This window comes from Lemur catta, chromosome 6 (assembly GCF_020740605.2).
Source record: "Lemur catta isolate mLemCat1 chromosome 6, mLemCat1.pri, whole genome shotgun sequence".
Taxonomy (NCBI): domain Eukaryota; kingdom Metazoa; phylum Chordata; class Mammalia; order Primates; family Lemuridae; genus Lemur; species Lemur catta.
In genome coordinates this window covers 82,241,742-82,253,383 of record NC_059133.1, presented here as the reverse complement: position 1 = coordinate 82,253,383, position 11,642 = coordinate 82,241,742, and the positions used below count along the sequence as shown (strand labels likewise).

The window sequence follows — 11,642 nt, the reverse complement described above, 5'->3', positions numbered from 1 at the left end:
TGAAACACTCAGAAATTTTTTTAAAAAGTCCTCTCCTTAAAAAAAAAAAAAAAAAAAATTCAGATGTGAGATAAATGCCTTTAAGTGAAGAGTCTGGACCAATTCACCCAGCTTTTTGGACTCTGGTGGCAGTGAGGCCAAGGGCTTGCCCCCAAGGGGCCAGGAGATTCAAACACAGGCAGATTTTCTTCCATCATCAATACTCCTAATCCTGCTTTGTCATCTCAAAAATGGATGCTGTAAATTCCAAGGGATTTTAAGGAGGCAATGTAGACAGGGCCTTTTCAGTACTCCTGGGGGAAGGGTGTCTTTATATTTTTTTAACGTTGGATCAGTTGCATCACTTTCATATTCAAGGGACTGCCTTAGCCTAAAAAATGAACTTGGGAAACTTGTATTAAGTGAATACTGGTGAAGTTAATGTTCGGAGGCAGCATGTCTCTTAACAAAGGAGACTCGGACACATAGGAGCCTCCCATTTGTAAGTACTTGAGATCCTGATTTCCTTTTAGGTCACAGGTCTCTCTTCCCTTGCCAACCTCATACATAATGCAGTGGCATCCGCTTTTGGTGAAAGCTTGATTGATTCCTTCTCTTTCAAGAGCAATCACGAGAATGAAGCAATTAAACTTAATAACACACAGTAGAAAGAAAACAGCTCTGTTTGTGTTTCAGTCCTACCTCAGGAAGATCATGTGGCTTTTGCATAATTTTAAAGAATTCTATGACAATAGTTATATTGGGTTTTTTGTATACTCTTAATTGAATCAACCTGTCCAAACAGCTCACAATTTATGAAGTTAAAGTGTTCTTAAGTAATTGAATAGATGGTTTCTTAGTAGGATATGAAAAGGCATTTCAAGTGAGTAAGGACAGCATTGTAGACATGACTTATGACTTGGGCTCATCTTACAAACAGGCAAACATTAAGGACCTACTGTCCTATTTCTTCCCAAATGATATACAGCAACAAATTATTATCATTCATTTTAATCAGCAAAGATTAATAAACTTCCTGAAATGGTTCTTTAAATTTTTAACTAACTTCCTCATTTAGATTTCCTTACTAATCAACCTGCAGGTATACTCAGTATCTAGTTCTTTCTTGCCCTACTGATTGGCCAATGTTATTATGCTTGTTACAAAAATAGGGCGAGGCTGGGTGTGGTGGCCCACCCCTGTAATCCTAGCACTTTGGGAGGCTGAAGCAGATTTGCTTGAGGCCAGGAGTTCAAGACCAGCTTGGGCAATAGTGAGATCCTATCTCTACAAAAATTAGAAAAATTCGCTGGGTGTGGTGCTCGAACCTGTAGTCCCAGCTACTCTGGAGACTGAGACAGGAGGATCACTTGAGCCCAGGCGTTTGAGGTTACAGTGAGCTATGCTGACACCACTGCACTCTAGACTGGGTGACAGAGTGAGACTTTGTCTCAAAACACAACAAAACAAAAAACACAAATACAGAAAATATCTTTTATATACTAATTGGAGCCAAATAAATGAAACATTCTATTTCCAACTCTAATTTTTTCACAGTTTAGAACTTTGAATTTGGAGTTTTCCTACAAGGAAAACCACCATGTAATTCATAGCTCCGAGATACTTCACATACCTTGTCAATAAATATAATCCATCCACTTAGGTAGCAAATAAAAATTTTTTTTCTTTTTTAGCATAATCAAGTATCAAGCAAGAAAATAAATATTTTTAAAAGATAGTATGGCCATTCTAATATGTGTGAGGATGTAGAGCAATAGAAACTCTAATTCTGGCCAGATGCAGTGGCTCACACCTGTAATCCTAGCACTCTGGGAGGCTGAGGCAGGAGGATCACTTGAGGTCAGGAGCTTGAGACCAGCCTGAGCAACATAGCAAGACCCTGTCTCTACAAAAAGTAGAAATAAAATAATTATCTGGGCATGGTGGCATGCAACTGTAGTTCCAGCAACTTGGGAGGCTGAGGCAGGAGGATAGCTTGAGCCCAGGAGTTTGAGGTTGCTGTGAGCTGGGCTGACACCATGGCACTCTAGCCCGGGCAACAGAGTGGGACTCTGTCTCAAAAAAAAAAAGAAACCCTCATTCATTGCTGGTGGGAATGCAAATGGTACAGCCACTCTGAAGACAGTTTTTCACAACACTAACCATACTTCTACCCTAAGATCCACCAATCACCCTCTTTGGTATTTATCCAAATAAATTGAAAATTATGTCCACATAAAAACCTGCACACGCTTGTTTATAGCAGCTTTATTCATAACTGCCAAAACCTGGAAGCAACCCAGATGTTCTTTAGTAGGTGAATAGATAAGTAAACTGTGATACATCCAGACAATGGAATATTATTCAGCCTTAAAAAGAAATGAGCTATCAAGCCATGAAAGGACATGGTGGAAACTTAAGTGCATATTACTAAGCAAAAGTAGCCAATCTGAAAAAACTTCTTACTGTATGATTCCAATTATATGACATTCTGGAAAAGACAAGACTATGGACTACAGTAGACTATAGTGAGAGATCAGTGGACCGGGCACAGTAATCCCAGCACTTTGGGAGGCCAAGGTGGGAGTCACACTCCAGGCCAGGAGTTCCAGACCAGCATGGGTAACATAACAAGACTCTGTCTCTACAAAAAAAAAAAAATTTAAATTAGCCAGCCATGGTGACATGCACTTGCAGTCCCAGCTACTCTGGAGGCTGAGGCAGAAGGATTGCTTGAGCCCAGGAGTTTGAGGTTACAGCGAGTTATGATGACTCCAGCCTGCTGGACAGAGTGAGACCCTGTCTCTAAAAAAATAAAATAAAAGGTCAGTGGTTGCCAGGGATTAGGGGGATTGCAGGAAGGGAGGGATGAATAGGCCGAGTACAGAGGATTTTCAGGGCAGTGAAACTCTTCTGTATGATACCATAATGGTGGATATATGTCATTATACATTTTTCCAAACCCATACAATGTACAACAGCAAGAGTGAACCCTAATGTAAACTGTGGACTTTGGGTGATAAAGATGTGTCCGTGCAGGTGGATTGTAACAAATGTACCACTGTGGTGCAGGATGTAGATCGTGGGGGAGGTTGTACCTGTGGGTGGAGAAGGTACATGGGAACTGTCTGTACTTTCCACTCAATTTTGCTGTGAACCTGAAACTGCTCTAAAAAATAGTTCATTATTAAAAAAAAAAAAAAGGATGGAGCCCTTCCTACTTTGTGTTAAGCAATGTACTGTAGATACAAAGATGCATTAAGACAACATATCTGCCTTTTAAGAGCTTACTGTTTTACAGGGAGACAGAGCCGTACACAAATAAATGTTGATGCTCTGATGAAATGATGGGCTCTAGAGGACGTATATCTTGAGTATGGAGAGATCCAAAGATGGAATTTTCTTCTATGGGATAAGGAGGACAAGGAAAGGTTTTCCCAGGGGAAATAGCAGCGAGGTTTGGTGATAAGACGGTGGTCAGGGTTCGGTTCTACTGTGCAGCAACCAGACACCAAAGAAATGACTCCTAGCCTTAGCCAGCTGTGGTGGCTTGCACTTGTAGTCCCAGCTACTTGGGAGGCTGGGGTGGGAGGATTGTTTGAGCCCAGGGATTCAGGATCAGCCTGGGCAACACTGTCTCAAATTTAAAAAAAAAAAAGAAAAAGAAAACGAAGGAAAGAAAAGACAAGGCTCCTAGCATTATTTCTTTTCAAGGAAGGAAGGAAGGAGGGAAGAAAGGATTGTCTAGCATTATCTCTTTTCCACTCCCTGAAAAAGTGTGTAATTGAGAGGGAATGGGGAGGTAGGTGTACTAACTGATGGCATACTTGCTCTTATGACTAAACCCAGGATTGGGTACAAATAATTATTGAAAATACTAAAAGATTCCATTCTTCCAGCATTTATCTAATTCCTATTAGGGACCAAATTGGAAGAGTGCAGACAATTTGGTCAAGTCCGTGAATTAGATAATCAGTCCATGCTTAAATCCCCAGCTCTTCTCACATTATATTCTGTCTCTAGGTGATCTCATCTACACCCATGGCTATTTCTCAGATGAATATCTCTAGCCAGAGATATCTGGGAGAACACTATTATCTCTTTTTATTTTTTTTTATTTTTTTTTTTTTTTTTGAGACAGAGTCTCACTTTGTTGCCTGGGCTAGAGTGAGTGCCGTGGCATCAGCCTCGCTCACAGCAACCTCAAACTCCTGGGCTTAAGCGATCCTACTGCCTCAGCCTCCCGAGTAGCTGGGACTACAGGCATGAGCCACCATGCCCGGCTAATTTTTTTGTATATATATTTTTAGTTGGCCAGATAATTTCTTTCTATTTTTAGTAGAGACGGGGGTCTCACTCTTGCTCAGGCTGGTCTCGAACTCCTGACCTCGAGCGATCCACCCGCCTCGGCCTCCCAGAGCTAGGATTACAGGCGTGAGCCACCGCGCCCGGCCACACTATTATCTCAAATGAGTACCTCCAGGTGCTTGGTTGACATCTCCACCTGAATGTCTCAGAAGCACCTCTAACACAATGTGCTAAAAACTGAACTCACTCCCTTGCAGTCTGAACCTCGTCCTCCCGCACTTTCCACTTCAGTGGTAAGTATCACCGTCCTTCTCCCCGTCCAGGCAGACCCAAGGATGTATCCCTGACATGACCTTCCTGCTTTACATCTGATATCCAAGCCACCTTCGGGTCCTGCTGCTGTACCTTCCTATCCCTAGAGTGTACGCTCTTACCTCCTTCTCTTCCTCCATCTCCCCGATCAAGCAACCATCACCACTCACTTAGATTTCTCTCCCACTCCCCAATCCATATTCTACCCTGCAGGGTGATGTTTTCAAAAATGGAAACCTGAGCATATCCTTCCCCTTAAAACCCTTCAGAGGGTTTCCTACTGCCTTGGGGTCAAAGACCCAAAGCACCTAAGATCCCACAAAGCCCTGCATGCTCTCTAGCTCATACCTACCTCTTTAGCCTTATCGTGAGCTGCTCTTGTTTGTCATTAGTGCTATGGGCACTCTGGAGTCCTCACAGTCCCTGGAACTTGCCTCTTCGACCACCCCTTTCTGCAGATGTGTGCTCCGATATTAACTTCCTAAGGGATCCATTGTCAGTTTCCTTCCTCCCACCCACACGCCAAGACTAGGCTGTTGCCCTGTGATGTGCTTTCAACTCTCCTTGTACTTTCCCATAAGAACAGTCAGCACAGTTCATAAATATAAAACTGGATGATTACTTATTAATGTCTGCCTCCCTCACTAGAATGGAAGCTCCCCTAAGTGCAGGGACCGTGTCTGTTTTGTTCACCATTGCAGTCTAGCCCTTAGGATAGTGCCTGATCTGTGATAAATTAGTAATAAATATTAAACTAATAGTGTTTTGTAGTATACCGAGGAGAAAGGGCTGCTAATTATTTTTCATGAGAGATAAGTTCTACCCTTTAAGATGCTGGAATGAGAAAGGGCCACTCTGCCATTTTCTAAAAAGCTCAAGGAAAATAATAAATTTCTCTGTGAAAGGGCGTCATGGGTTACCTAAATGATGTGTGTCGGTGTGGTATCTCTGGTTACCTTATCCTCATCAGAAGCCCTGATTGCAAAATTTATTTATCTTTGACTAAAGATCAAATTAATGGACACACGAACAATGCAATTAGACAAAGTGAGTTGCCTCAAGGAGTCATGGAAATGAGGTCGGCCTTGGGATACCAGAAACCCCAGGACTGCCTGCATGACCTTGGGCACGTTACTTAATCTTTCTTAGCCTAAGTTTTCCCATATGTAAAATGGGTTTGATAATTTTTAATCTGATAGGGCCATGAAAAATAAAATTAAAATTATACATTTAAAACACAATGTTTGGCAAGTAATAGCCAATATGGCCCAATTGATTAAGAGGAAGGGCTTTGAGGCTAAATTGCCCGTAACTCCTGGCTCCATTAATCTCTGGCTGTGTGACAGGTTACTTCACTTCTCTGTGCCTTGGTTTATACATCTGTCAAAGAGGATAACAATGTAAACTTCATCACAGGATTGTTGTAATGAATTAAAGTGTGTAAAGCACTTAGAATAGTGGCTGACGTATAGTTGTGCTAAATAAGGAACACCTATTGTTAGTAGTGATAGGTATATAGCAAACTTTCATTCTCCTTGCAAAATAAATACTAAGTTTCATTCCCTGTTTAAAATCTTGTGTCTCCCACAGAACTGCTTTTGAAGAAGAGTAAAAAAGATAAAAAAAAATATGAAAAACACACACAAAAAATTTTGTGTCCATTCAAAAAAAATAATATAAATTATTTTGAAAGAAACTCAACAGATACAAGATGTATCTTGTAGGGGGAAAAAAACAAGGTGTCTTATACATTAGGAATAACCATTCAAAAGAATGTAATGAAGAAAGACCTGAGGCTGTGGCAACATAGCCTCTAAAGTACCCAGGACTAAACTTAACAGGAAACATAAGACATTACTGAAAGAAGTAAAAGAAGGCTGTTATGGGATAAACGTTTGTGTCCTCCCAACATATATAGGTTGATGTGATACCCCCATGTGATGGTATTAGGAAGTAGAACTTTTGGGAGGTGATTATGTAACGGGGCACCATCCTTGTGAGTAGGATTAGTGGCCTTACAAAAGATACCCCAGGCCAGGCACGGTGGCTCACGCCTGTAATCCTAGCACTCTGGGAGGCCGAAGTGGGAGGATCGCCTGAGGTCAGGAGTTCGAGACCAGCCTGAGCGAGACCCCATCTCTACTAAAAAAAAATAGAAATAAATTATCTGGACAACTAAAAAAAATATATAGAAAAAATTAGCCAAGCATGGTGGCGCATGCCTGTAGTCCCAGCTACTTGGGAGGCTGAAGCAGTAGGATCGCTTAAGCCCAGGAGTTTGAGGTTGCTGTGAGCTAGGCTGACGCCACGGCACTCACTCTGGCCCCGGCAACAAAGTGAGACTCTGTCTCAAAAAAAAAAAGAAAAAAAAAATCTGAGATAAAATTTTTTGAGCCTATCAGATTGTCAAAGATCCAAATATTTGATAAAACACCAGGCTGTGAGTTTCTGCAAAACAGAAACATTTTTGCTAATCATAGTATAAATTGATACAAACTCTTGAGAGGCATTTTGGTGGCATCTGTAGAAATAACAAATGCACATTGAGACTACAAATATACATGGACATCTGTGAATAACATATATTGCAACATTATAGTTTGTAATAACTGCAAAATATTAGAAAAGGCTTAAGTGTCTATTAATAGGAAACTGGTGATATAAATAATGGTACATCTATGCCATGGAACTATTAAAAGGACTGAACAAATTCTACTGATATGGAAAGATCTCCAAGATGTACTTCTTGGAAATAGAAAGATTTATTTCTTTCTATTTGGGGGAAGGGTTTTTTTTTTTTTAAATAGACTTTATGAGTTCCTGTACACCACCTGACCTACCACACACAGAGCCTCCTGCATTATCAACATCCCTCACCAGAGTGGAACATTTATTAAAATTGATGAACTGCATTGACACATCATTATCACCCCTAGTTTACATTAGTGTTCACTCCTGGTGTTGTGCATTCTGTGGGTTTGGACAAGCATATAATGACACACATCACCATTATAGTATCATACAGAATAGTTTCACCACCCTGCAAATCCTCTGTGCTCTGCCTATTCATCCCTCCCTTTCATCCAGCTCCTGGTACTGCTGATCTCTTTATTGTCTCCATAGTTTTGCCTTTTTTTGGGATATCATATAGTTGGAATCATTCAGGGTGCAGCCCTTTCAAATTCTTTCTCTTAGAAATGTGCATTTAAGATTCCTCCATGTCTTTTCATGGCTTGCTTGCTACCTCATTTGTATTTAGCATTGAATAATATTACATTGTTTGGATGTACCACAGTGTATCCATTCACCTACTGAAGGATACTTTGGTTGCTTCCAACGTTTTGGCAATTATGAATAAAGTTGCTACAAACCTGTGTGTTCAAGTTTTTGTTTGGACATAAATTTTCAGCTCATTTGGGAAAATACCAAGGAGTGTGACTGCTGAATCATATGGTAAGAGTATCTTTAGTTTTTTTAAAAAACTTCCGGGTCGTCTTCCAAGGTAGTTAACCCTTTTGCATTCCTACCAGCAGTGAATGAGAGTTCCTGTTGCTCTACATCATCGCCGGTGTTCGATGTTGTCAGTGTTTTGGATTTAGGACGCTCTAGTAGATGTGTAGTGGTATTGCACTGTTGTTTTAATTTGCAGTTCCCTGATGACATATGATGTTGAATATCTTTTCATCTGCTTATTTGCCATCTATATATCTTCTTTGGCAAGTGGTGTGTTCACTTGAATGAATCTTGAATTCACTTCTATGAATCTTCTAATCAGATGATTGTTCATTTTTGTCAAGAGAATTTTTTTCCCTGACACCAACATTTCTCCAATTCTGACACCAACTGGGTGTTCAACAACTCAATTCATTTCTGGCACTTCCTGGAGTTAACATTTGATTCTACAAGTTAAGGAGCTCTGACCCACAAGAGTACCTCTACTTCAGGCGCCAGCCATAAATGAGGTGCCCAGGTACCCATACTTCTGCCCAACCAAGCACAAATTTGCGGGTTCGCACGCATCCTCCTCAGGTTCCGTAATTTGCTAGAATGTCTCACAGAACCAAGGAAAATGCTTAGGTATGTTTACCAGTTTATTATGAGTGATACAACTCAGGAACAGCCAAATGGATGCATAGAGCAAGCTGTCGGGGTGGGAGGGGTTGTGAAGCTTCCATGCCTGCTCTGGTGCTGCCACCCTCCCAGCACTTTTGAGATGTTCAGGAAACCAGAGTCTCTCAGAATCTCTTCGTTCAGGAGTTTTTATTTTTATTATTTATTTGATTTGTAAAAATATGGAAAGCTTCATGAATTTGCGTGTCATTCCTGCACAGGGACCGTGCTACTCTTCTCTGTATCGTTCCAATTTTGGTATATGTGCTGCCGAAATGAACACTGTTCAGGAGTGTTCATATAGCTTAATCTCCACCTCCTATCCCCTAGATCAGTGGGTGGAGCTTCTAATTTCTGGGTCTTTCTGGGGACTAGCCCCATCCTGAGGCTATTTAAGGACCCCACCCTGAATCACCTTCTTTAAGTAAACTCTGGTATAGAGCTACCTCTTACCTCTGGAAAGAGGATGGTTATGAATAACAAAAGAGGCTCCTATCATACAGGAAACTCCAAGGGTTTAGGAGCTGTGCTCCAGGAACTGGGGATAGCAACCAAATATATTTTTTATTATACAACAATTATTGTTGGGTTTTAGTAGTTCTTTGTATATTTTGGATAAGAGTCCTTTATCAGATATGTCTTTTGTAAATATTTTCTCCCAGTGTGTGGCTTGTCTTCTCATTCCCTTGATAGTGTCTTTCATAGAGCAGAATTTGTTAATTTTTGTGAAGTCCATCTGATCAATTATTTATCTTGTGGATCTTGGTTTGGTGTTGTAGCTAAACAAGTCATCCAAGATCATCTAGATTTTCTATGTTGTTGTCGAAGAGCTGTATAATTTTGTGTTTTACATTTTAGGTCTATGATCCATTTTGAGCTAATTTTTGTGAAGGGCGTAAGGTCTGTGTCTAGATTCACTTTTTAGCCTGTGGATGTCCAGTTGTTCTAGCACCATTTATTGAAAAAAACATCTTTTCTCCACTGTATTGCCTTTGCTCCTTTGTCAAAGATAAGATACATTTTTAAGTCAGGCAAAAATGTAAGGCACAGGTTGATACTAAGTTATGCTACCCTTGTTAGGAGGTCCTGAGCTGAAAGAGACACAGGAAGCCTCATGTGTAGCAAAATGCTGTTTATTCTGAGCATCTGGGTGCAGACGGGTGGAGGCGGAAAAAGGCCTCCATGAGAGAAAAGGGGAGAGCCTTGGGTTTTACAGAGGGTTTTTCTGGGAGGAGTAAATAAATTCTTTTCAAACAACTGGGAGGGATAAGGAAAGTAAGTTCCCCTCTTGCATTCCATTCCTTTATCTCCCTAGGGAACAACCGGGAGGGATAAGCATCCATCCCTTATCTGGAGGGATGAGGAAAGTAAGCTCCCCTTTTGCATTTCATTCCGTTATGTCCCTAGAGGTCTGGCAAAGGCTTCTGCCTAATACACCCCTGGGAAGGGGAGAGGGGAGGGTTTTATAGGAGGTTTGGATGGAAGTTTGGAGAGGGTGAATTCTTTAAACCTAACGACCCTCTGTATAAAAATAAAAATCGGAATTTAGAGAAGACATATATGTATCTACTTAAATACACATAAAATGTCTCAGAAAGAGTTACACTCCCCATCACAACAAAAATACAAACTTAAAATATTAATTGTCCTAGAAAGGGAAACTGGACAGCTGGGAGACAGGAGTGTATACCTTTTCTGAATTTGGATTAATGTGAATGAATTACCTATGCAAAAAAAGAAAATGTCAAAATACGCAAAAATAAAGAGGCAAAACAGAAAAAGTTTGTTGTGTTTCCCTTCCAGAAGATATAGGCCATATGTGCTGTGGCTCACGCTTGTAGTCCTAGCACTCTGGGAGGCCGAGGAGGTGGGAGGATTGCTTGAGGTCAGGAGTTCAAGACCAGCCTTAGCAAGAGCAAGACTGTCTCTACTAAAAATAGAAACAATTAGCTGGGTGTGGTGGTGCTCACTTGTAGTCCCAGCTACTCAGAAGGCTGAGGCTCCCAGGGTCAGAATAGCTTGAGCCCAGGAGTTTGAGGTTGCTGTGAGTTAGGCTGACACCATGGCACTGTAGCCCAGGTGGCAGAGGGAGACTCTGTCTCAAAAATAAATAAATAAATAAAAAATTAAAAAAGATATATATTTTTATGCAATTTTCAGCAAATATGTATATATATATTTTTAACTGGAATAGAATTAGGGGGAAATTAGGTAAGGAAATATAGGCACCCCCAAAATAATCCAACTTAACTATAAGCTAACAATCTTCAACTAGTGATTTTTAATTATTTTATTTAATTTTGTGATACCAAAGCAAAAAAAATTTTCCTGCATCATTTAACCTACCTGCATTAGTATTTCCCTGGCAGGTAGCTGCAAAATCATATTAGTTCAATTACAGAACTTTGCATTATATTAGGCATAGCTATTTCCTTCGGGTCCTAATTAAATAAGGTTGAATCAACTTTCTGCCTACAGCATTTGTGCTAAAAAAAAAAAATTCCCCATTGCATTATTCTACATACCCTTGGAAAAATAAAAGAATGACTATCTTGTCTCAAAGGGTTAAAACTTCAGAATTATATTTTTTAAAACTTACTAGAAAATGGCTTCCACATTCCACAGGATGAGGAAGGAAAACTATGAAATCATTTTGAACAGATTTGTTCAGCAGGGGAAGAGCCGGCTCATTTTCCACGTGGGCTGCCAAGTTCACCAGCCGTGGGGGGAAATGATTTGACTCTTACTTTCTTACTTCACATACACTTTTAAACTGCAGACTTATGGAAATCAAAATCCCATTTGGAGATCAGATTCTTCAGATGGATTTAATTTATATACCATTTGACCAAGTCAATCAGACCAGCCTTCGTCGGAGGCTTTTTTCATTATAATGTTGTGGGCTTGGCTTTGCATAGAAATCTGCTTTTCTA

General features: G+C 40.4%; 1 non-coding gene across 1 annotated transcript; it reads right to left on the bottom strand.

Moving 5' to 3' along the window:
• Nucleotides 1-8,885: 8,885 nt before the first annotated feature.
• Nucleotides 8,886-8,992, bottom strand: LOC123640850. The gene has a single exon (XR_006736094.1). It is a non-coding gene; the product is annotated as a U6 spliceosomal RNA (small nuclear RNA).
• Nucleotides 8,993-11,642: the final 2,650 nt, after the last annotated feature.